The following is a 12,212-nucleotide window of genomic DNA, read 5'->3' on the forward strand; positions in this document are numbered from 1 at the left end:
TGGCCTGAGCCGTGGCAGCCGGCTGGGGCTGCCGGCCCCCGCGGGCCGCAGAGAGGCTGCCTCGGGGCCTGCGGTAACGCTGTCGCGGGGTGGGGGGGGGTGGGGGGGGGTGTGTGTGGCTCAGGAGCCTCTTCCCGCCCCTGCGAGCGGGCCAGAGCAAGAAAAGGCAGCCGGCAGCGGAATCCCCAGCCGTCGCCCCCGACTGCTGCTTTCTCCGCAAGCCTTTTTAACTGCCGGGGAGGGCTGGGAGGCAGCGGCAGCTCAGGTGTCTGGCTGATCTTGTGTCGTGACAGTCAGCTCCGGGGCCGGAGCAGCCGAGGGGAAGAGGCCTTTTGGTTTGCTTCCCCGCGAAACCGGGGCCTTTTGTTTTCCCTTTGTCCCTAGGTTCGTCCGGAAGCGTCCGTCGACAAGTCAAGGGGAGCGGAACCGAAGGTCGCTCGAGATGTTACTTCGCCACGCGTGCCTCGTGCTTGCGAGTCGGACTGCTGACTACGGAGGGATCCCTTTTGTAGCCGCCGAGGGCCCGCGAGGCTCCGTGTGCCCGCCGCTTCCGAGTGCTGCGCTGCGGCTCGGGCAACGGCCGGGGAGGAATTGTCGGTCCCTCGTGGTAACGCAGCCGGGCCTGCTAGGCGCTTAGAGCCGCGCGTCCGGCCGGGCAGTATTGTTTTCCGAGGCTGTAAAGGAGCCCGAGGTATAAACCCGCTTGACGTTTCCGTACGGCGGTGCGCTTTGTCGGAGAGCTGGGCCCTACTGACGGAGCTGGCACAGGGTTCCCGCGGGACTCCGGCTTTGCCCGTCTCGTGGAAAGGCTCCAGAGCCTGCTTGGGAAGCCGCTTGACAAGGCACGGCTTTGCCGTGATTTTTACGCCGGAATTCCGACGGTAACGCCAATGCCACGTGTTAGCCTTTCTCCAGCAGCTCCTCAAAGCAGAGTGAGCCTTAAGAATCGGATTGCCTTTTAACGAAATTCGAAACAAAGCGGCGGGGTGAAGCGGCTGGAAGCGTCCTGCCAGTCTGCCGTGGGTATCGCTGCCGTGCGTGTTACCTGCCTGTCTGCCGATCGCTCCTGCCTCTTGTGGTGCCCCGGTAATTCCTCTGGGGAAGGCGTTGGGCTCTGACCGCAGCGCACCCCGACTCCCTCCTGACCCCGGCGAGACGTGATGGGTGTTTGCCTTCCTCCCCTTTCACAGGGCCTCGGCTGTTGCGTGCAGAGAAGCTGTCAGCCTTGTGAGAGAGCACGCCGCCGGCAAGCGCATCGTGGTGCTTCGGTACCGAGCTGAGGCCGCAGGCGTCCGTCTTTTGTTTGCGAAAAGGGATCGCGAGGAAAGGTGCTGGCCTCGGAGGGGGAGAGGTGGCGGGGGAACAGGTAGGAGGCAGCTCTTTCAGCCGGTTTTAGGCTTAACTCCTGGGTGCCTGAGCACGGTTCTGGGCTTCGGGGGGTTGGCTTTCGGCTTTTCGCCTTCAGCGCGTCCTCCGTCACCGCTGTCGGCGCGCGCTGAGCTGCGGCTCAGGGGACTGCGGCGATACAGGCCGTGTGCGTGCCAGCCGTCCTCGAGGCTAGAGCTGTATTCTGCTTGTTACCCTGATGAAAGCGTTTCTTTTTTTCTAGGGGGCGTTCCCACAAGGCAGTGGTGTGGAGCCGAAGGGGACTGCGATGGAACGGTGACGGAGCCGTTTGGACCGAGTCTTGAAGATAGATCGCTCTGTTTTTTGTCCGAGGAAACTTCGTCTCGAGACGGTCCTATCGCTCGCTGGCAACGTGGTAGGAAACTGCTTTGTTGATCTTGACGGCGCAGTGTGTTGGGAGTATTAAGATTCCTCGAGAGATCAGAAGCGAGTAGGTTGTTTCTCTAAGGGAAAGGGGAATAGGCCTGTATCGTTAAAGGAAAGACTCAGAGTGGGTTTTGTTTCTCTCAAGTACAAAGCGCCCCATCTCGAGGGATTGCAAAGTCTGAAACGATGGTTCAAAAGCAGACTTGTGCTGTTTGCAAAGCGTCTGTTGCACTGCTCAAAGACAAAAGACGCTCACCCGAGAAAGTTTTTGGAAACCGATGTCCGAGAGGCACGGGGAAAGAGCTGCAGAGGTTTACGTATCGTCTGTCGAATTCTGTTCTCTTTCGTGCCCTTCCATTTTACGATAAAAACTTTCGTGACCCCTTTTCCCGTTCAGGCACTGTTGCTAGTGTTTTTATAAGGGGGGGGAAAAAAAGCGTAAGCCTGGTCTCTCGAGTGATTTTTTTTTTTTTTTTTTTTTTTTTTTTCTTTTTCGCTAGACTAGTGGAATCGAGAATGTTCGCTGCCAGAACTTCATCCACCGAGATGGGACGCCAGGCAACTTCCTAACGGGCCGTGGGCAGAGTTCCCCTCTTGATGCCGTGCCTATATAATAAACTGTGCAGTCCGTTAGCTAGACGGGCTGCAGTACCCAATTCTTTTCGCCAGGCGGCAGCACCGCGCCCCCCCCCGGCGGAGTAAGGGCAGCGCATGCGCAGACGCGGCTTGACGCCGAAGGGGGCGTGGCTTGCGGGCACGTCGCGGGCCGATGACGCAATCCGGCTTCGGCGCATGCGCAGAAGGGGTTTCTGGCAAAGTAAGGGCAGCGCATGCGCAGACGCGGCTTGACGCCGAAGGGGGCGGGGCTTCCGGCTTCGTCGCAGCCCGATGACGCAACACGCCTCGGCGCATGCGCAGAAGGGCTTTCTGGCAAACTAAGGGCAGCGCATGCGCAGACGCGGCTTGACGCCGAAGGGGCGGGGCTTCCGGCCTCGGGCGTACGGGCAGATGACGCAATCCCGCTTTGGCGCATGCGCAGAAGCCTTTCTGGCCGACCGAGGGCGGCGCATGCGCAGAAGCGGCTTTGACCCCCCCCCCTAGGGGCGGGGCTTCCGGCCTCGTGCGTAGGGGCAGATGGCGCATCCGGCCCGGGAAAGGCGGGTTCACTCCCGGCCCGCGCGGCGCGCTGGAGCGGCCGTGGAGGTACGGAGCCTTCGCCGGGAGCCCGGAAGACTTTCGGGCCGGGACGTGCGGCGGCGCGCTCGGGCTGAAGGGCGGCCGGGGGCCGGCGGGCAGCGGCCCGGTCGGGGGGGGGATGTGGCGGCCCGGCGCTCGGCCGCGGCAGGGAGCGCCTGGTGCCGGCGGCGGGCGGGCTGAGGCAGGCGGGCGGCCCGGCCCGGGACCGGCGGGGCTGCCGCCGGTTCTCGTCTCCCCGGCAGGGACGGTGGTCAGCGGGCTCCTCACGGGGCTGCCCTTTTCTGGGTGGGTGGTTTTTTGTTTGTTTGGTTTTTTTTGTTTGTTTTTTTTTTTTTTTCTCTCGGAGCCGCGCCGCTACCTCGGCGAGGAGCGGCGGCGGGGCGGCCCCGGTGCTCGCTCGTGGCGGCGGCGCCCGGGAGAGGGGTCGGCCCGCGCCGCCCCGCCGCCCACCCGCCGCCGCCGGCGGGCTGCCCGGGCAGCCGCCGCAGCCCTGCGCGGGGCTTTGTCTTTCCCCCAGCCGCTGGCCTGAGCCGTGGCAGCCGGCTGGGGCTGCCGGCCCCCGCGGGCCGCAGAGAGGCTGCCTCGGGGCCTGCGGTAACGCTGTCGCGGGGTGGGGGGGGGGTGGGGGGGGGGGGGTGTGGCTCAGGAGCCTCTTCCCGCCCCTGCGAGCGGGCCAGAGCAAGAAAAGGCAGCCGGCAGCGGAATCCCCAGCCGTCGCCCCCGACTGCTGCTTTCTCCGCAAGCCTTTTTAACTGCCGGGGAGGGCTGGGAGGCAGCGGCAGCTCAGGTGTCTGGCTGATCTTGTGTCGTGACAGTCAGCTCCGGGGCCGGAGCAGCCGAGGGGAAGAGGCCTTTTGGTTTGCTTCCCCGCGAAACCGGGGCCTTTTGTTTTCCCTTTGTCCCTAGGTTCGTCCGGAAGCGTCCGTCGACAAGTCAAGGGGAGCGGAACCGAAGGTCGCTCGAGATGTTACTTCGCCACGCGTGCCTCGTGCTTGCGAGTCGGACTGCTGACTACGGAGGGATCCCTTTTGTAGCCGCCGAGGGCCCGCGAGGCTCCGTGTGCCCGCCGCTTCCGAGTGCTGCGCTGCGGCTCGGGCAACGGCCGGGGAGGAATTGTCGGTCCCTCGTGGTAACGCAGCCGGGCCTGCTAGGCGCTTAGAGCCGCGCGTCCGGCCGGGCAGTATTGTTTTCCGAGGCTGTAAAGGAGCCCGAGGTATAAACCCGCTTGACGTTTCCGTACGGCGGTGCGCTTTGTCGGAGAGCTGGGCCCTACTGACGGAGCTGGCACAGGGTTCCCGCGGGACTCCGGCTTTGCCCGTCTCGTGGAAAGGCTCCAGAGCCTGCTTGGGAAGCCGCTTGACAAGGCACGGCTTTGCCGTGATTTTTACGCCGGAATTCCGACGGTAACGCCAATGCCACGTGTTAGCCTTTCTCCAGCAGCTCCTCAAAGCAGAGTGAGCCTTAAGAATCGGATTGCCTTTTAACGAAATTCGGAACAAATCGGCGGGGTGAAGCGGCTGGAAGCGTCCTGCCAGTCTGCCGTGGGTATCGCTGCCGTGCGTGTTACCTGCCTGTCTGCCGATCGCTCCTGCCTCTTGTTGTGGCCCGGTAATTCCTCTGGGGAAGGCGTTGGGCTCTGACCGCAGCGCACCCCGACTCCCTCCTGACCCCGGCGAGACGTGATGGGTGTTTGCCTTCCTCCCCTTTCACAGGGCCTCGGCTGTTGCGTGCAGAGAAGCTGTCAGCCTTGTGAGAGAGCACGCCGCCGGCAAGCGCATCGTGGTGCTTCGGTACCGAGCTGAGGCCGCAGGCGTCCGTCTTTTGTTTGCGAAAAGGGATCGCGAGGAAAGGTTGCTGGCCTCGGAGGGGGAGAGGTGGCGGGGGAACAGGTAGGAGGCAGCTCTTTCAACCGGTTTTAGGCTTAACTCCTGGGTGCCTGAGCACGGTTCTGGGCTTCGGGGGGTTGGCTTTCGGCTTTTCGCCTTCAGCGCGTCCTCCGTCACCGCTGTCGGCGCGCGCTGAGCTGCGGCTCAGGGGACTGCGGCGATACAGGCCGTGTGCGTGCCAGCCGTCCTCGAGGCTAGAGCTGTATTCTGCTTGTTACCCTGATGAAAGCGTTTCTTTTTTTCTAGGGGGCGTTCCCACAAGGCAGTGGTGTGGAGCCGAAGGGGACTGCGACGGAACGGTGACGGAGCCGTTTGGACCGAGTCTTGAAGATAGATCGCTCTGTTTTTTGTCCGAGGAAACTTCGTCTCGAGACGGTCCTATCGCTCGCTGGCAACGTGGTAGGAAACTGCTTTGTTGATCTTGACGGCGCAGTGTGTTGGGAGTATTAAGATTCCTCGAGAGATCAGAAGCGAGTAGGTTGTTTCTCTAAGGGAAAGGGGAATAGGCCTGTATCGTTAAAGGAAAGACTCAGAGTGGGTTTTGTTTCTCTCAAGTACAAAGCGCCCCATCTCGAGGGATTGCAAAGTCTGAAACGATGGTTCAAAAGCAGACTTGTGCTGTTTGCAAAGCGTCTGTTGCACTGCTCAAAGACAAAAGACGCTCACCCGAGAAAGTTTTTGGAAACCGATGTCCGATAGGCACGGGGAAAGAGCTGCAGAGGTTTACGTATCGTCTGTCGAATTCTGTTCTCTTTCGTGCCCTTCCATTTTACGATAAAAACTTTCGTGACCCCTTTTCCCGTTCAGGCACTGTTGCTAGTGTTTTTATAAGGGGGGGGAAAAAAAGCGTAAGCCTGGTCTCTCGAGTGATTTTTTTTTTTTTTTTTTTTTTTTTTTTCTTTTTCGCTAGACTAGTGGAATCGAGAATGTTCGCTGCCAGAACTTCATCCACCGAGATGGGACGCCAGGCAACTTCCTAACGGGCCGTGGGCAGAGTTCCCCTCTTGATGCCGTGCCTATATAATAAACTGTGCAGTCCGTTAGCTAGACGGGCTGCAGTACCCAATTTTTTTCGCCAGGCGGCAGCACCGCGCCCCCCCCCGGCGGAGTAAGGGCAGCGCATGCGCAGACGCGGCTTGACGCCGAAGGGGGCGTGGCTTGCGGGCACGTCGCGGGCCGATGACGCAATCCGGCTTCGGCGCATGCGCAGAAGGGGTTTCTGGCAAACTAAGGGCAGCGCATGCGCAGACGCGGCTTGACGCCGAAGGGGGCGGGGCTTCCGGCTTCGTCGCAGCCCGATGACGCAACACGCCTCGGCGCATGCGCAGAAGGGCTTTCTGGCAAACTAAGGGCAGCGCATGCGCAGACGCGGCTTGACGCCGAAGGGGCGGGGCTTCCGGCCTCGGGCGTACGGGCAGATGACGCAATCGCGCTTTGGCGCATGCGCAGAAGCCTTTCTGGCCGACCGAGGGCGGCGCATGCGCAGAAGCGGCTTTGACCCCCCCCCTAGGGGCGGGGCTTCCGGCCTCGTGCGTAGGGGCAGATGGCGCATCCGGCCCGGGAAAGGCGGGTTCACTCCCGGCCCGCGCGGCGCGCTGGAGCGGCCGTGGAGGTACGGAGCCTTCGCCGGGAGCCCGGAAGACTTTCGGGCCGGGACGTGCGGCGGCGCGCTCGGGCTGAAGGGCGGCCGGGGGCCGGCGGGCAGCGGCCCGGTCGGGGGGGGGATGTGGCGGCCCGGCGCTCGGCCGCGGCAGGGAGCGCCTGGTGCCGGCGGCGGGCGGGCTGAGGCAGGCGGGCGGCCCGGCCCGGGACCGGCGGGGCTGCCGCCGGTTCTCGTCTCCCCGGCAGGGACGGTGGTCAGCGGGCTCCTCACGGGGCTGCCCTTTTCTGGGTGGGTGGTTTTTTGTTTGTTTGGGTTTTTTTGTTTGTTTTTTTTTTTTTTTTTCTCTCGGAGCCGCGCCGCTACCTCGGCGAGGAGCGGCGGCAGGCAGGGCGGCCCCGGTGCTCGCTCGTGGCGGCGGCGCCCGGGAGAGGGGTCGGCCCGCGCCGCCCCGCCGCCCACCCGCCGCCGCCTGCGGGCTGCCCGGGCAGCCGCCGCAGCCCTGCGCGGGGCTTTGTCTTTCCCCCAGCCGCTGGCCTGAGCCGTGGCAGCCGGCTGGGGCTGCCGGCCCCCGCGGGCCGCAGAGAGGCTGCCTCGGGGCCTGCGGTAACGCTGTCGCGGGGGGGGGGGTGGGGGGGGGGTGGGGGGGGTGTGTGTGGCTCAGGAGCCTCTTCCCGCCCCTGCGAGCGGGTCAGAGCAAGAAAAGGCAGCCGGCAGCGGAATCCCCAGCCGTCACCCCCGACTGCTGCTTTCTCCGCAAGCCTTTTAACTGCCGGGGAGGGCTGGGAGGCAGCGGCAGCTCAGGTGTCTGGCTGATCTTGTGTCGTGACAGTCAGCTCCGGGGCCGGAGCAGCCGAGGGGAAGAGGCCTTTTGGTTTGCTTCCCCGCGAAACCGGGGCCTTTTGTTTTCCCTTTGTACCTAGGTTCGTCCGGAAGCGTCCGTCGACAAGTCAAGGGGAGCGGAACCGAAGGTCGCTCGAGATGTTACTTCGCCACGCGTGCCTCGTGCTTGCGAGTCGGACTGCTGACTACGGAGGGATCCCTTTTGTAGCCGCCGAGGGCCCGCGAGGCTCCGTGTGCCCGCCGCTTCCGAGTGCTGCGCTGCGGCTCGGGCAACGGCCGGGGAGGAATTGTCGGTCCCTCGTGGTAACGCAGCCGGGCCTGCTAGGCGCTTAGAGCAGCGCGTCCGGCCGGGCAGTATTGTTTTCCGAGGCTGTAAAGGAGCCCGAGGTATAAACCCGCTTGACGTTTCCGTACGGCGGTGCGCTTTGTCGGAGAGCTGGGCCCTACTGACGGAGCTGGCACAGGGTTCCCGCGGGACTCCGGCTTTGCCCGTCTCGTGGAAAGGCTCCAGAGCCTGCTTGGGAAGCCGCTTGACAAGGCACGGCTTTGCCGTGATTTTTACGCCGGAATTCCGACGGTAACGCCAATGCCACGTGTTAGCCTTTCTCCAGCAGCTCCTCAAAGCAGAGTGAGCCTTAAGAATCGGATTGCCTTTTAACGAAATTCGAAACAAAGCGGCGGGGTGAAGCGGCTGGAAGCGTCCTGCCAGTCTGCCGTGGGTATCGCTGCCGTGCGTGTTACCTGCCTGTCTGCCGATCGCTCCTGCCTCTTGTGGTGCCCCGGTAATTCCTCTGGGGAAGGCGTTGGGCTCTGACCGCAGCGCACCCCGACTCCCTCCTGACCCCGGCGAGACGTGATCGGTGTTTGCCTTCCTCCCCTTTCACAGGGCCTCGGCTGTTGCGTGCAGAGAAGCTGTCAGCCTTGTGAGAGAGCACGCCGCCGGCAAGCGCATCGTGGTGCTTCGGTACCGAGCTGAGGCCGCAGGCGTCCGTCTTTTGTTTGCGAAAAGGGATCGCGAGGAAAGGTGCTGGCCTCGGAGGGGGAGAGGTGGCGGGGGGAACAGGTAGGAGGCAGCTCTTTCAGCCGGTTTTAGGCTTAACTCCTGGGTGCCTGAGCACGGTTCTGGGCTTCGGGGGGGTTGGCTTTCGGCTTTTCGCCTTCAGCGCGTCCTCCGTCACCGCTGTCGGCGCGCCCTGAGCTGCGGCTCAGGGGACTGCGGCGATACAGGCCGTGTGCGTGCCAGCCGTCCTCGAGGCTAGAGCTGTATTCTGCTTGTTACCCTGATGAAAGCGTTTCTTTTTTTCTAGGGGGCGTTCCCACAAGGCAGTGGTGTGGAGCCGAAGGGGACTGCGACGGAACGGTGACGGAGCCGTTTGGACCGAGTCTTGAAGATAGATCGCTCTGTTTTTTGTCCGAGGAAACTTCGTCTCGAGACGGTCCTATCGCTCGCTGGCAACGTGGTAGGAAACTGCTTTGTTGATCTTGACGGCGCAGTGTGTTGGGAGTATTAAGATTCCTCGAGAGATCAGAAGCGAGTAGGTTGTTTCTCTAAGGGAAAGGGGAATAGGCCTGTATCGTTAAAGGAAAGACTCAGAGTGGGTTTTGTTTCTCTCAAGTACAAAGCGCCCCATCTCAAGGGATTGCAAAGTCTGAAACGATGGTTCAAAAGCAGACTTGTGCTGTTTGCAAAGCGTCTGTTGCGCTGCTCAAAGACAAAAGACGCTCACCCGAGAAAGTTTTTGGAAACCGATGTCCGATAGGCACGGGGAAAGAGCTGCAGAGGTTTACGTATCGTCTGTCGAATTCTGTTCTCTTTCGTGCCCTTCCATTTTACGATAAAAACTTTCGTGACCCCTTTTCCCGTTCAGGCACTGTTGCTAGTGTTTTTATAAGGGGGGAAAAAAAAGCGTAAGCCTGGTCTCTCGAGTGATTTTTTTTTTTTTTTTTTTTTTTTTTTTTCTTTTTCGCTAGACTAGTGGAATCGAGAATGTTCGCTGCCAGAACTTCATCCACCGAGATGGGAAGCCAGGCAACTTCCTAACGGGCCGTGGGCAGAGTTGCCTTATTGATTCCATTCCTATAATAAACTGTGCAGTCTGTTAGATGGACGGGCTGCAGTACCCAATTGTTTTCGCCAGGCGGCGGCACTGCCCCATGCGGAGTAAGGGCAGCGCATGCGCAGACGCGGCTTGACGCCGAAGGGGCGGGGCTTCCGGCCTCGGGCGTCTGGGCCGATGACGCAATCCGGGTTTGGCGCATGCGCAGAAGCCTTTCTGGCCGACCGAGGGCGGCGCATGCGCAGAAGCGGCTTTGACCCCCTAGGGGCGGGGCTTCCGGCCTCGTGCGTAGGGGCAGATGGCGCATCCGGCCCCGGACGGTCGGTTCACTCCCGGCCCGCGCGGCGCGCTGGAGCGGCCGTGGAGGTGCGGAGCCTTCGCCGGGAGCCTGGAAGACTTTCGGGCCGGGACGTGCGGCGGCGCGCTGGGTGAGCCTAACATTTATAGTGACAAAATGTTCGAAGGCACACCCCATGCACAACTCCACCGGGGCAGGTGCCAGAAAGGAGTTCTGTTGGTAGTTCTCACACTGTCCCGGTAGCCAGTGTAAAGACACAACAAAATTTGGGCTACCTGCTTTCTGGGCTGAGATGGGGAACCGCTGACTTTTGGACTCGGCCGGAGACAAAATGTTCCAAGGCACACTGCATGCACAACTCCACCGGGGAAGGTGCCAGGAAGGAATTCTGTTGGTAGTTCTCACACTGCCCTGGTAGCCAGAGGAAAGACACCAGAAAAGTTGTTCTACCTGCTTTCTGGGCTGAGATGGGGAACCGTTGATTTTTGAACTCAGCCGGAGACAAAATGTTCCAAGGCACACTGCATGCAAAACTCCACCGGGGAAGGTGACAGGAAGGAATTCTGTTGGTAGTTCTCACACTGCCCCGGTAGCCAGATGAAAGGCACCACAAAAATGGAGCTACCTGTTTTCTGGACTGAGATCCGGAACCGCTGACTTTTCTACTCGGCTGGAGACAAAATGTTCCAAGGCACACCCCATGCACAACTCCACTGGGGAAGGTGCCAGGAAGGAATTCTGTGGTAGTTCTTACACTGCCGCGGTAGCCAGAGGAAAGACACAACAAAAGTTGGGATACCTGCTTTCTGGGCTGAGATGGGGAACCGCTGACTTTTGCATACTTCATGCCCAACTCCAGCAGGGAAATGTGCCAGGAAGGAATTCCTTTGGTAGTTCTTACACTGCCCCGGTACCCTCCATCTAAACCTAGCAACCAATCAATAACTGTTGACCTTCCGTCAAACCCTAGCAACCAACCATCCAGTGTCGCCCCTCAGTGTACCCCTAGAACCATCCATCCAGTGTCACCCCTCCATCTAAACGAGAAACCAACCAACCAGTGTCGCCCCTCCGTCTACCCTAGCAACCAAACAACCAGCGTCGCCCCTCCGTCTGCCCCTAGAAACCAACCAACCAGTGTTGTCCCTCTGTCTACCCGTAGTAACCAACCAACCAGCGTCGCGTTTTCCGTCTACCTCTAGAAACCAACAAACCATCGTCACCCCTCTGTTTACCCCTAGCAACCAACCAACCAGTGTCGCCCCTCCATCTACTGTAGACGAATGCTGAACTCAAGAAAAGATCCAATTCTACAGCGTTGGTCTGGTGATAATCGTGATGCTGTTTTGGAGGGAGAATGGCAGGTGACCAGTTCGTTAGCTTGTCCAGTACTGATTAATAATCTTGATGCACATAACTGGGACATGATTTATGGAAGATTAATGATCAGATTTTAGTGATGGGAGTATTGCAGTCTGCTCTTCCACCTTTTTATGATGATCCCTCAGATTTGGCAAATTGTTGTGATAGACTTGAAAGACTGTTCTTTTTCACGATTCCCTTACACCCTGATGACACACAAAGAGACTTACTAACGGTGATTTGCAACTTTTCTGATCCTGGTTGCATGGCACCGAAGCCAACAGTCCTCAAACTTGTTCACCAGAACAGCAGGCTGCCCTGAAAGTTGTATCCCGCAAGATTCAGACTGACTGGTGTGGTCACCGAACGGCAAATCATCCATTATCTTTATTGGTTTGTAATGTTGCCACTTCACCTTTTGCCCTTATTTTGCAATGGCAAAAGAAAAAGGGGGAAAATATGGCGATCATTTTAGAGTGGTGGTTTTTGCCATTGCAACCCAGACATCATATTTTAAGTCGCCCTGAAGCAGTAGCGGCCTTGGTGAGAAAAGGAAGAGACAGGATTGTTGAAATTGATGGGACTGAACCAGCAGATATCAATATTCCAATCCGTGGTGATGATTATGAGTGGCTTCTGAGACATTCAACAGCCATACAGGAAGCCTTGATGGGTTATGCAGGTGTTGTACGCAACAACCAGCCAAAAGGACCTCTCTGGAAGATGTTAGAACATTATCAGTGGATTGTGAGACCGTTATGCTCAAAAAGATCAGTTGACAGGGCAACGGTGTTTACAGATGCAGGACAGAAGATGAAGAAGGCTGCGTGTGTTTGGCAATCTGATAATCAGTGGCAGAAACAAGTGATCACCGGTGAACCACGGGACAACCTTCAAACCTTAGAACTGAAAACAGTTGTTGTAGAGGGAAAACCGTACCCTGAAGGATTATCTTCAGAGACAGAAAGTATCGCAGGACATAGACGTAACTAAACAGTCGACTAAGGTGTTATTTACCTTAAACTATCTCTCCCTTACAGAGGATAGAGAGGGACCACCTGTTGTTATACATCACCAAACAGCACGAGGGAACCAAACAACTACAGTTCCTGGTTTGAATGTTCTGTATAAAAATATGGCTTCAGGTGTATGGGAAGGACCTAATCCGGTGTTATTTATCGGTAGAGGTTATTTTT

The 12,212-nt window shown here is 59.4% G+C and overlaps 1 long non-coding RNA gene across 1 annotated transcript; it reads left to right on the plus strand.

The window, feature by feature from the left end:
- The first annotated feature begins 393 nt into the window (after positions 1-393).
- Positions 394-2,374, plus strand: LOC129737528 (uncharacterized). The gene is made up of 3 exons (XR_008735460.1): positions 394-1,366; positions 1,610-1,762; positions 2,274-2,374. It is a non-coding gene; the product is annotated as an uncharacterized LOC129737528 (long non-coding RNA).
- The last annotated feature ends 9,838 nt before the right edge of the window (positions 2,375-12,212 follow it).

The sequence above is a fragment of the Falco cherrug genome, chromosome 17 (assembly GCF_023634085.1).
Source record: "Falco cherrug isolate bFalChe1 chromosome 17, bFalChe1.pri, whole genome shotgun sequence".
NCBI lineage: Eukaryota > Metazoa > Chordata > Aves > Falconiformes > Falconidae > Falco > Falco cherrug.